Raw genomic sequence first — 13,316 nt, 5'->3', positions numbered from 1 at the left:
TATCATTTGTCTCAGTCCGGGAAACAAGTTCAATGGTTTTGATTAAATTGCAGATCTTGCCCTGCATAGGGAATTATGGACGAATCACACTAGATTGGCTTGTTTGTTTTCTGAATCTATGTTCTTTCAGAAAGACATTGCCCACTATATGTTTATCTTGCTATTGTTCTTATCTTACAGAATTTTTATGTGTAATGCATTTGATGATTCATTTACATTTGGTGTTTTGCTCGTTTACCTTGGATTTTATGTGTAGTGCATGTTGAACCCATCTTACCCACTTGGAACTCTTTTTATGGTATATATTCAGCTATTTGTGTCCCTAACCTCACAAGTTTCTACAGTTCTGTATTACTGCTCAAATTTTGTCCTTTCAAATGATAAAATTCAACTTGAAGCTGGCAATACTTAATTTGGCTTGCTATATGTGCTTTGTATACAAAACTTAGACATTATGCTTTATTTATGACATTCACAAATGCATAAGGAATCCTTCTTTGTATATTCAGTCATGATTTTTAGATCTGGTTTGTGCATAAAATCTTTCCTATAGGCCCTTTGTTGAAATTCATGCTTGCTTAGGCTGTTGAAGTTATTCGAAAATCCTTGGGTTTTATATCTTACTATTAGATGATATAGTTTTTGTTGTCTACTGATTAACTGAGATGGTACTTAGTGTTTACTTAGGGTTAAGTTTGGGGATGCCTGTATTGGGGTTATAAGAGCATCTGCATCAGATACCCTATTTAAATATTTTACCTTAAATTTTAGATAGGGTAGGTAAAAAATCTTTGCATCAGCTACCCTATCCATTCCCTAAATTATGCATTTATGAACAGTACTTCTCTAAATTTAGGGAATTGATTTCATTCCCTAAACATTATAGAGGAGAGAGAAGAAATAGGGAAGCTGATATATGATATTTTGAAAAATGGATATCTAAATTTAATAAAGTAACTTTTTTACCCTAAATTATGCATTTTAGATAGGGAAGCTGGTGTGGATGCTACTTAATCTCATTGTCTCAAACAACACTTTTTGTAGATCAAAACGGTGCTTTAGAATGCATAATAACCTTGACCACAAGCCGACATGGTAAAATCATTGTAGAACAATACAAATACACTGTGAAAAATTTGTGTGCAATTCATCTGATTTGATGCAAGCCTACATGGTACATGCACAAAGGGTATAAAAATCTACAATATATGAGAGCAAAAGTAGAGTGAAAGTTGGACAAATCAATGCCTCACTTGTACTAGAGACATCCAATACTTGATTCCTCAGTCAATGTAAACCATGGAAAGTGAAAAAACTTCACTCCTAGGTCCTAGCACTCGGGGTACACTAAAAACTTCACTTCTTGCATTTCTTATGCTCGGTAACACTTCACCGATGATAAATTTATAGTTCTTGCCATCAGTCACCAAGCAGAATTACATTGAAAAATCATCCATTTTTCTACTTGGATCATAGCTGTAGCTTAATTCGACAGTCTAGATTGCAATTGCTTAATTCTCTTTTTATCCATCAGTGATGTATCAGTCCGATCTCATATTGGATTAGTGTTAAATCCAGAAATGATTTCATGCCATTGATTTAATGTTGAATCCAGAAATGATTGTGACTTGTCTGAGAATGTACAAACTCTGTAAATGACTACCTGAAACTCATCTATCTGTCTGTTCAGAACATGAAATATCTTGTAGCATTTCTTGGATCTTCTTGGGTTCCTAATTCTATTGGACATCAACTAACAAAACTCTTCTGTTTTGAAATGAATAATAGTTTTTTCTTTGTGCATGATATATATATATATATATATCTATATATATATATATATATATATATATATATATATTATTTTTCATTCAGCAAAACTAAGAGAGAAGTGCATACTGCTTTCATTCAAACACTGCCCAAATCCAACATGTATCAGGGAACTTTTTATCTTGGGTTAGCGACCTGTAACATATGCATTATCTCCTTGGAAGCAAGAGTGCTTTTTGGAGTGGCACTTTTGACCTTCTGTTTACAACTTTTGAGGGTGTTAATCACAGGTTTTCTTGGTCTTGTAACTTTTGAGTGGCAATTTTTCTTAGTACTTAGATGAAACTATTGTGGATCGAGTTCTTGGTCTTATAAATTCGCTTTCTCGAGTGACCTCAAGAGAGAGCAAGCATAGAGATGCAATATTTTGAGCGAATAAGATTCTACATCAAGCATTTGGAGAGATAGAGATTCAACATCGCTTGACCTCTTCGATGATCAACTTTATTTGTGCTTGTTGCTTACACTTGGACCTCCTCGACCTCACTTCATAAGGATGATGAGCAAAGTCGATGTTTTACCCGTGACTTTTCAGGAGATGCTCCAGGATTCTATTGGTGCAATATCCCCTGGGTCAGGTTGACCAGGTTGTCTAATCTTGAGTTGGCTCAAGCTTGAGTCTTGATGTTTGAGTTTCGATGTTTGACAATACATGAAATTGCAGATGCAATCGTTCGATTGGAGAGATTGTTGATACAATTTTCCTCTGGTCAAGGGATGATTAGTTTGATGTGAAGAAGAGTCAAGTTTGATTGGATACTTGATTGGGAAAGTCCTAACTGGAGGTTAGGTAAGGGAAAATTATGGTGAGTGAAGTCAGGTGAAAGACCTAGTGAGTGAAGCTAGGCAGGGGAAAGTCCCGGTGAGTGAAGTCGGCCAGTAGGAAAATCCTAGTGAGTGAAGTTAAGTGAAAATCCTAGTGAGTGAAGCTAGGTGAAAGTCCTGGTGAGTGAAGCTAGGCAGATGGAAAGTCCGGTGAGTGAAGTCAGACACGTGGAAATCCAGGTGGGTCAAGGTTGACCGGACATCTGGTGTTGGGAAGCCTAAGTAGGTCAAAGAATTGATCGGATATTTGACACGAGGAATCTAGATGGGTCAAAGGTGACCGAACATCTGGTAGAAGTCCAAGTGGGTCATGGAGGACCGGACACTTGGCACGAGACGAAAAGTCCAAGTGGGTCAAAGGGTTGACCGGGCACTTGGCGAAGAAGTCCCGGCAGGTCAAGGTTGACCAGATGCTAGGAATGAAAAGTTTCAACAAGTCACGGTTGATCAGATGTTGGAATTGGGGACCCTAGGCTTGAGTTAAGCAAGTCAAGGGCGGTCAATGATCAGTCGATTGATTGTGCACAGTGTTACGACAAATGGCGGCTCAATCGATCGATTGAGAGCAATTGTTACAGGCACATAGGCTTTCCCAATCGATCAGTCGATCAATTGGGCACCTCCAATCGATCGGTCGATTGATTGGAGTTGGTTTTCTCGCGCGATCGCGAGGAGGCATGAATCGATTGGTCGATCCATTCAGGTCGTATTCCAGAGAGTACAGAGGCGTTTTGAATCGATCAGCCGATCGATTCAAGCCTCCCCAATCGATTGGTCAATCGATTGGGATGTGACCGTTGCGCAGGTTAAAGCTGTTGGCGAGCGATCTCTTGGACAGTTCTTCGCGAGCTTTTTCCCGATCTTCATGCAAGTTTCTCCACAACTCTCTGCTAGTTCTTGAAGCTTCTTGGAGCAAAGTGTTGTTGCACTTCCAAGATCAAGAGGTGTTCCACACAAGGAGAAGAAGAGAGCTAGGGTTTTCATTTGTGTAAATCTTGTAAGAGATTTTGTGTATTTGCTTCTTCTTTTTTTCTTATTGTATTGATAGTTTGTGTAAGGTTTCTCCACATTCGGTAGTTACCGTAAAGGAGTATTTTCATAGTGGATGAGTGTGTCGTGTGTGGACCCTTGGATTAGTCGTCTCTTCTTGAGGTGGATACCAAGTAAATTCTTGTGTTAGCATTGTAAGTATTGATTCGAGTCCTATCTGTTGCACATCAACAACACCAAAGCAATCAAACGAAGCGCGACTAGCTATTCACCCCCTCTAGCTACAAATCAACCCTAACAAGTGGTATCAGAGTGAGGTCGCTCTTCATCGGAATCATCGCCAAAAGGGCAACAAGCTAGAGGGAGAAGAAGTTGAAGCACAAAAGCTAACAAGTCGAAGACTTCATCAAGAGCTCAACTTCAAATGGAATTTCAAGATGAACTTGGATTCGACATAAGGGTGCCTCCACCATTCATATCAATGAGCTTCGATTCTTGGAAATCAAGGATAAAAAATTTCCTTATGATGGAGATAGAGCAATGGTTTGCTATAATGGAAGGTTTTGAAGTTCTAAAAGATTCAAAGAGCAAAATTATCAAGAAAAGCAAATGGAGTAAGGAGCAAATTCAAATGTGCGAGGCGAACGATAAGGTAATCAAATTATTGGTTAGTTTATTGCCAAGCACAATCATTTACAAAATTGGAGAATACAAGGATGCAAATGAACTATGGAGCAAATTGGTCAAGTTTCATGAAGAACCCTCCACTGCACTAAATCAAGAGAAATCCAAAGAGGGCGACTCATTAGAGTAAGACCAAGAGGAAGAGGACTCCGAAACTGAGAGATGCTCAACTTCCGAAGAAGAAGTCCAAGAAGCTTCATCCTCAAAGGAATGTAAAGAAAAAGGCAAGGAGGGAGCATACTCCTTGTTTCATGTACATGAGGATGATGATGATGAAGCCTCCATCTCTAGGATTGAGGGGGAGTGTAGATCATTAACACCGAAGCAAGAAGAGACTTCTACTTCCGGATCAAGTGAAGAAGAAGAGGATGAGGAAACCTCCACAAGTTAAGCGAAATCAATTGGAGGATCGAGTGGCATCCTTACACGTGAAGGTACAATTAGTTCAATTAAAAATAAAAATCATATTATATGCTTTGAGTGTAGGGAGCATGGGCACTACAAGAGTAAGTACCCTAAATTGACCAAGAAGAAGGGTCAAGTGACACCAAAGAGCAAGGAGAAGCCCATGGAGACCGCTCCCACAACAAAGAAGAGCAAAGAGCACATTGTGTGCTTTTCTTGCAACCAAAAAGGACATTACCGGAACCAATGTCCAAAGGAGAAGAAATCGGTCAAGCCTAAAGGAAGAAGCACAAGTCAAGGGGAAGTTTCCAAGATAAAATCTAAGGTATCATTTTATTGAGCCTATCCTTTTGAGTAATGATAAAAACATACTAGTTCTAATTTATATCATTTTAATGTTATGTATCATGAAAATAGAAGGTATGATAGAATTAAAGAAAAACATGTGACTTATCATGCTAAAACAACTCAACCTAGGGCTAGGAAGATAGATAAATTAGGCAATAACTCTAAAGATTTTAGTTATAGGCCTAAAAATAGAAAGATTTAAGTCAAGAAAAATCAAAATGTAAAGATTTAAGGTTGGAAAACCAAAGCTTGAGGTCAAGGCTTGATAAATTAGAAAATACCCTAAAGAAAATGGAAAATATTTTTAAGGGTCAAAATGAATATAACCTAGGTTTAGGAACACAAAAGTCATCCAATGGTCATAGAGGTTTGTGATACAAACCTAAGACCAAGAAGGATGGTCCTTCTTATCATAGAGTTCCATACAGTTATGGAACAAATCCTAGGTCTAGGGGTCAAGCCAAAGATACAAGGGAAGTTATCCCTAGAAGTATTTTTGTCAAGACCAATGTGATTAAGACTTCTAAGAAGTAAAGAAAGTCACCAAGAATGACACAAGGCAAGCTATCCCTAGTGTAGACCCAGAGGAAGTGATCAAGACTTTTAAGAAGCTTAGAAATGTCATTAGGAAGGTATCTAGTGAAGTTATCCCTAGTAAATACCTTGAATATACAAGGAGCACCAATAGGTGTTGGGTTCCTAGAAGGATATTCTCTACACCCTAGAGGGTTAGAGAGTGCCAACTCAAATTGGAAGGGTGGTTAATCCAACCTTGATGTAGTTGACACTTAGAGAGAATTTTCAAGGTTTTTGTTAACCTTTAAAAATGAAGAGGATAAATTATTTACTCCTTGGAAGAGTAAAATGTGCCATAATTTGAGGAAATGGATTTGATTTTCATTGGCACAAAAAGGAAAGAACAAAAGAAATGTCAAGTTGGGTTTTGACATTTTCTTGAAGAAAATTGGGCAATCTAGGATCAATTTTAGGTTTAACATTTATTTAAGGAAACTTAGATAGATAATCTAGGTATATCATTTATGCTAAAAATTGTCATGTTTTGTTTGCCCATCATATGTCATGACATCATATTTTGCATTCATGTTTATTATGAAAAAAATATAAAAATATCATGTCTTATCATACATACATCATGTAGCTATAGCATGTTTTTTTTTGAAAATAATTTATTTTAGCGTATGCCATAAATCATCATGCATTATTTTTAATTCCTTGCAATTAAAGACAATGACATTTACTAACAAGTGACATCCTAAGTGGATGTTCATAATTCAAAATGCCTAAATATATATCCATGATCCTTAGTTTAGTACAAAATCAAAATCTACATCTCACAAAGACCGTAAGGTGACTTGTATGTGTTTTAGTACACGCTAGATACAAGTGAGATGTTAGGATGATGAACAAGACTCAAGATGTTGATTTAGTGCATCTAGTTGAGTTTGACTTTATCAAAACACATAGTTAATGTGTATTCCAATCATTGGGAAAACTAATGTATAAGTCATGTGTATTGAGCCCAACGAATATGGTTGGAAATTGGTTTTGAAAAATATTTTAAATATACTTTGGAAAACCTTGGTAAAGGCTATATTTTGATAGTAATTATCATTGAAAAGTCAGACATAAACTTGGGAGAAATATTGAAGTTTTTGCAAGTTTCCAAGTTTGTGTCAATCTTTGAAAATAGGAAGTATTTTTTTAGAAAACTATTTTTCCTTAATAGTATATACCCTAAAATGTCTACAACAATTTTCATGATTTTTAAAATTTTGTAGAATTTTTAGGGCATTTCTGAATTTCGCTGAAATTGAATTTCAAGAAATCAGAGCCCCAATCGATAGTCGATCGATTGGAGGACCCCAATCAATCAGCCGATCAATTGAGATGTGTTTCCCGTGAACAGTAGCTCACGGAATCGATCAGCCGATTTTCCATTCACGCCTGGATCGATCGGGCAATCGATTTAGAGACAGTTTCTGCGAACAGAACCTCTCTGAATCGATCAGTGGATCGATTGAGCAAGTGTCAATCGATTGAGTCTCAACCCAATCAATTGAAAAGACTAATTTTGACTGGGAAAGTCTAATTTCAGCACTTTAAGTCATTTTTAGCCCCTTTAACTATTCATAATCCCTTGAAACATATTTGTATACATTTAGGGGAGTTTTCATGATGAAAACAAGGATGAATTGGTTAAGGAAGACTAAGTTGAAGTTTAGGTTAAGGTTTAGTTTCAATATTGGATTTTTGAACCTCAAAACTTCTAATTTTGGGGTTCTTAAAAGTTTAGGGATTCCAAGTCATTGTTGGTGTAATGATAGAACTTTGAAACATGTTTTTAGGGGAAGCTACTCTTTAAAAACATGGAAATATTTTTTCAAAACCATTGAAGGTGGTAAATCTTTCATTTGAAAAAATGCTCAAGGTTGAGCATTGGGGAACAATGAAAAATTGGATATCTTCATTGTAGAAAAGGAGTATGCTCAAGGATGAGCATTGAATATAATGAAGGGTATGAGACCTTCATTGTGAGTGTGAAGTTGGTTAATGTTCAAGGGTGAGTATTGAAGACAATGAAGGGTATGAGACCTTCATTGTGGTGTTGTGAACAACATGTGAGGTTGTGAACAACGTTGAGTAACTCTTCAAGGGGAGAGTTTTTGATGTGTACCAATAGGGGGAGAAATGTAGGGTTTAAGTTAGCCATTTGTCCCTTAAGGAAAGTTTGGGGGAGAATGTTGGATCTACATTATGCCTTTATTATCCAAAGGGCATTGGCATAAAGAATAAGTTGAGGTTATGAGATTCGCCTAACTTAAAGGTATTGTCAAATAGCAAAAAGGGGGAGATTATTGGTGTAATATCCCCTGGGTCAGGTTGACCAGGTTGACTAAGCTTGAGTTGGCTCAAATTTAAGTCTTGATGTTTGAGTTTCGATATTTGACAATACATGGAGATTGTAGATGCAATCGCCCGATTGGGGAGATTGTGGATACAATTCCTCTCTGATCAAGGGATGATCAGTTTGATATGAAGAAGAGTCAAGTAGGTCAAGGTTGACCGGATATTTGATTGGGAAAGCCCTAACTGGAGGTTAGGCAAGGGAAAATCCTAGTGAGTGAAGTCAGGTGAAAGATCTAGTGAGTGAAGCTAGGCAGGGGAAAATCCCGGTGAGTGAAGACGAGCAGTGGGAAAATCCTGGTGAGTGAAGCCAGGTGAAAACCCTAATGAGTAAAGCTAGGTGAAAGTCCTGGTGAGTGAAGTCAAGCAGATGGAAAGTCCTGGTGAGTGAAGTCAGGCACGTGGAAATCTAGGTGGGTTATGGTTGACCAGACACCTGGTGTTGGGAAACCCAAGTAGGTCAAAGGATTGACCGGATACTTGGCACGAGGAAAATCCAGACGAGTCAAGGGTGACCGAACATCTGGTGGAAGTCCAAACGGGTCATGGAGGATCGGACATTTGGCATGAGACGAAAAGTCCAAGTAGGTCAAAGGGTTGACCGAACACTCGGCGAAGAAGTCCCGGCAGGTCAAGGTTGACCAGATACTAGGCATGAAGAGTTCCAACATGTCACAGTTGACCGGATGTTGGAATTGAGGACCCTAAGCTTTAGTTAAGTAAGTCAAGGGCAGTTAATCGATCAGCCGATCAATTGAACCGAAGCCCAATCGATCAGCCGATCGATTGGGCACAGTGTTGTGACAAATGGTGGCCAAATCGATCGATCGATCGATTGGGAGCAATTGTCTCAAGCACAGAAGCTTTCCCAATCGACTAGTCGATCAATTGAGCACCTCAAATCGATCGGCTGATCGATTGGAGCTGATTTTCTCGCGCGATCGTGAAGAAGCTTGAATCAGTCGGTCGATCGATTCAGGTCGTATTCCAGAGAGTACAAAGGCACTCTGAATCGATCAGCCGATCGATTCAGACCTCGATTGGGATGTGACTGTTGCACAGCTTAAAGCCATTGGCGAGTGATCTCTTCGGTAGTTCTTCGCGAGCTTCTTTTCGATCTTCACGTAAGCTTCTCCACAACTCTCCGTTAGTTCTTGAAGCTTCTTGAAGTAAAGTGTTGCTGCATTTCCAAGGTCAAAAGGCGTTTCACACAAGGAGAAGAAGAGAGCTAGGATTTTCATTTGTGTAAATCTTGTAAGAGAGTTTGTGTATTTGCTTCTTCTTTTCTTATTGTATTGAGAGTTTGTGTAAGACTTCTCCGCCTTCGATAGTTATTGTAAAGGAGTATTTTTATAGTGGATGAGCGTGTTATATGTAGATCTTTGGATTAATAACTTTTTCTTGAGGTGAATATCAAATAATTTCTTGTATTAACATTGTAAGTATTGCTTCGAATCCTATCCGTTGCACATCAACAACATTGAAATAATCAAATGAAGTATGATAAACTATTTATTCCCCTCTAAATATAAATCGATCCTAATAATAGATTCAAATTGCAACTATGAAAAGTAGCCATTCGAATCTTTCCTCCTCGTATTCTATGTGAGATAAAAGAGTAGAAAATGCCTCGAAGTTAAGGGGGCGTTTGGTACGTGCATTTTTCATTTTCATTTTCTGGAAAACGCGCGTTTTCTGAAAAACGGTGTTTGGTTTGCATTTTTCGCGCGTGTTTTCTAAAAATTTGGCTATCGTTTTTTAGAAAAACAGAGAATGACAAAAAGTCATTTTCTGTTTTCTAGAAAACGCGCATTTTCCAGAAAATAAAAATGAAAACGGTACAAACCAAACGCACCCTAATCCTCTCCTCTCTTCTCCCTTATCCCTTATCCCTTATCCCTTATCCATACAAGTAAACAAGAGCTTTCACTTTATACTGAAATGTAGCATATCATCAATTAATCTTGAAACACTTTATTTTTCTTTTAAAGCAGAATGAAAAAATAAATAAAAATAATACAATTAAACATTTCACAAATACAATGTAGAATTCATTGTTATTGTTTATTTATTGTTAAATATGAAAAGAAAAATAAAATTTTAATAAGTTACTAAACTATATTTATTTCAGTATTTTTATATTAATAAAGATATCTAATAGTTATTTCTAAATTTAATTATAAGAAATAATACTATTTTTTTTACTACATATGATTGGATTTATTTAAATTAAATTTTAAAATATACTTTTATTCATAAATAATTTGAATTAAACTTAGATTTTTTATTCTGTTCAAATTAAGATTAAATCGACTTCAAACTAATATTAATTTTTTTTTTGGTACTATTAAGCGTAGATCCGATTCGCAGTCTTACTACTAGGGCTGTAAATGAACCAAGTGTTTGTGAACAAGTTTAGTGTTTAGCTTGGTAAGAGCTTGTTTATGTTCGTTCAATATACATTAGATTAATTAAATAAACAAACTTGAACAGCTCATTAAGCTAAACAAACAAGCTTGAACACATATGTGTTCAGCTTGTTAACGTTCGTGAACAACGTTCGTGAACAACGTTCGTGAACAATGTTCGTGAAAAATGTTCACGAATAATATTTATTAATAAAATTCTTTTCAATATGTTAAATAAACAATAAAATAAAATAAAATAAATAAATAAATTTAAATTATCAATCTTAATAACCAATCAAATAATTAAAAGTTTCAAACAATCAAACAAGCTTGAATTGAGAGCTTGATAACATCTAAACGAACCAAGTTCAAACTAAACTCAAGCCAAGCTCGAACCAAGCTTAAGCTAAGCTCGAACCAAGCTCAAGCCAAGCTGGCGTAGCACAGATGGGGAGTGCATGGTTCTGTGGCTGAAAGGTTCAGGGGTCGATCCCCGGGGTGTCACTGCCTGGGGTTAACGTCTCCGCTATGCACTTTCCACCTGTGTACCTGTATTTACCTCCCTTCATATCCGTGGGACCGGCTCTAGGGGGGCCGCTGATGTTTGAACGAAGCTCAAGCCAAGCTCGAACCAAGCTTGAATTGAGAGCTTGATAACATCTAAACGAACCAAGCTCAAGCCAAGCTTCAAATAAGCTCAAACTCATAAAAAAAAAACCAAGCCAAGCTTGAACACTCATTTTAAAAGCTTGGTTCATTTTAAACTCGGCTCGACTCGGCTCGATTATCTTATCAAACAAACTTAAATACCCTAAAATTCGTCTCGGCTCGACTTGTTTACGGCCCTACCTACCACCCTTTCTATCGGATTTCGTTCCCAAATAGCTCGATCGGATAACAACCCATTTGCAGTTACAACTTACAAGTCTAAGAACCAGACCATTTTTCTTGGGGTTCAAGCAGGTCTTTCATGAGGTTTGTCTTCTTCGGCGCTCCGATCTACTCCTTCCGCCGCTCCGGAGATCCCAAAGTGACGATTTTGCATTCAACAAAGGTAAATTTTCTTCTGAATCATATTTCCTTATCCTTTTTAGTTAAATTTGCATTCCTCGTCTGTTTTCCTCAATTTCTAGTTCTATATAATTAGGGTTTTGTGACATGATACACTTCCGATCTGTATTGTTCTGGATCTGTCGTTACTAAACTGTGGAATCCACAGTTTATGCAGATAAAAGTTTCTTTGCTTCCGTCTGATCTCGACTATGTAATCTTCTGTTGTTTTTTCTGCAAATCATATAACATGTATTATTTTTATGTATTATTCATTTATTCCTTCTTTCATGGATAACTCGATTTGGCTTCTTATTTTTGTTTTTTTTTCCTTCCTATTTCTCTGCCAAAATCTGATAGACCAACTTTGATTGTATGCTTCGAAATGTCATTTTTATGTTTTTATTCCGGAATTATTACTGATTTTATCATGGTCGCGAGCTAAAGTAATAAGTTAATAAGCTGTCCTAGTTTTCGACCCTACGCTAGATGATTTATTTATTCTTTAATGTTTGCGAAATCTGGTAGAAGATTTTACTTTGTGCCTACCTCTCTTGAAAATAGTAAGAGTTCAAGGAACATATATAATATTAATGGATAAGCAGCAGAAATGACGAATGTTTTTTTTTTTTTGTCAAATGAATATCTAACTTGACCTGAAAAAAACCAACTGAAGGCTCTTTGTTGTCAAAATTTAGTGTCTTGAAAATCAACAGATTAGTTGATCAAGAATCAAGAAAAGATTCAAACATATCTGTGATATTGATGAAGCAATAAGTTCAGCAACATAAATAAGCAGACCACTAAAAGCTTGTCTGAGCCCCTTTTGAATCTTCTTTGATAATGCATTTACAGAGACTTAGAAGCCTAATAATGTGCCATGATAGATTAGACATTTGAAAAAATTGCGCAAGCCTTTGTTGCTACGTTGTTGGGTAAATCAAAGCACTTATTATTTTTTTATTTTTTATTTTAAATTTGTCTTAATAACGATCAAGAATGTCTTGCCGCTAGGATAGCTGCACTACAATTTTCTCCCCTGAAGGTCGCCTCTACCAAGTCGAGTATGTGATGGAGGCCATTGGCAATGCAGGGGCAGCTATGGGCATCCTAGCACAAGATGGTGTAATCCTAGTTGGTGAGAAGAAGGTGACCTCCAAACTCTTTCTGACATCTCATTCCACCGAAAAGATGTACAAAATCGATGACCACCTTGCATGTGTTGTTGCCGGAATCATGTCAGATGCAAACATCCTCATCAACACAGCCGGAGTTCAGGCCCAGCGCTACACCTTTGGCTACCAGGAAAGGATGCCCGTGGAGCAATTGGTTCAATCCCTTTGTGACACAAAGCAGGGCTATACCCAGTTTGGCGGCCTCCGACCTTTTGGTGCTTCCCCTTCCTCTTTGAAGGTTGGGACAAGAATTACGGGTTCCAGCTGTACATGAGTGACCCTAGCGGCAATTACAGCGGATGGAAGGCAGCCGCTATCGGCTCCAACAACTAGGCAGCGCAGTCGATGCTGAAGCAAGACTACAAGGATGAGATCATGCCCGAGGAAGCTGTGCAGCTTGCTCTGAAGGTGCTGAGCAAGCCTGAAGGTGCAGCTTGCCCAGTGGAGATGTGAAGTATCAGGTATGCAAGCCAGAACTGCCGGAGAAGTTGCTGGTGAAGCATGGTGTGACACAGGCTGCCACGGAGTCCAATTGAATTTTGGAAAGTTAAAAATTAATCTCTGTTATCATGTTTACATTATGAACATTTGATTATTTTTTTTCTTATGAATGATTATGATGATGTTGAAAGAGTTTTGGAAATCCAAGCTACTGAAATCAGTTGCTCCCGTGGTT

General features: G+C 37.6%; 1 pseudogene; it reads left to right on the top strand.

Annotated features, from left to right (window-relative positions):
- The first annotated feature begins 11,156 nt into the window (after positions 1–11,156).
- LOC121992318 lies at positions 11,157–13,310 on the top strand (annotated as a pseudogene).
- Positions 13,311–13,316: the final 6 nt, after the last annotated feature.

This window comes from Zingiber officinale, chromosome 6B (assembly GCF_018446385.1).
Source record: "Zingiber officinale cultivar Zhangliang chromosome 6B, Zo_v1.1, whole genome shotgun sequence".
NCBI classification, from domain to species: domain Eukaryota; kingdom Viridiplantae; phylum Streptophyta; class Magnoliopsida; order Zingiberales; family Zingiberaceae; genus Zingiber; species Zingiber officinale.
Note: the sequence above shows the minus strand (reverse complement) of the source record. Positions and strands in the feature narration are given on the sequence as shown.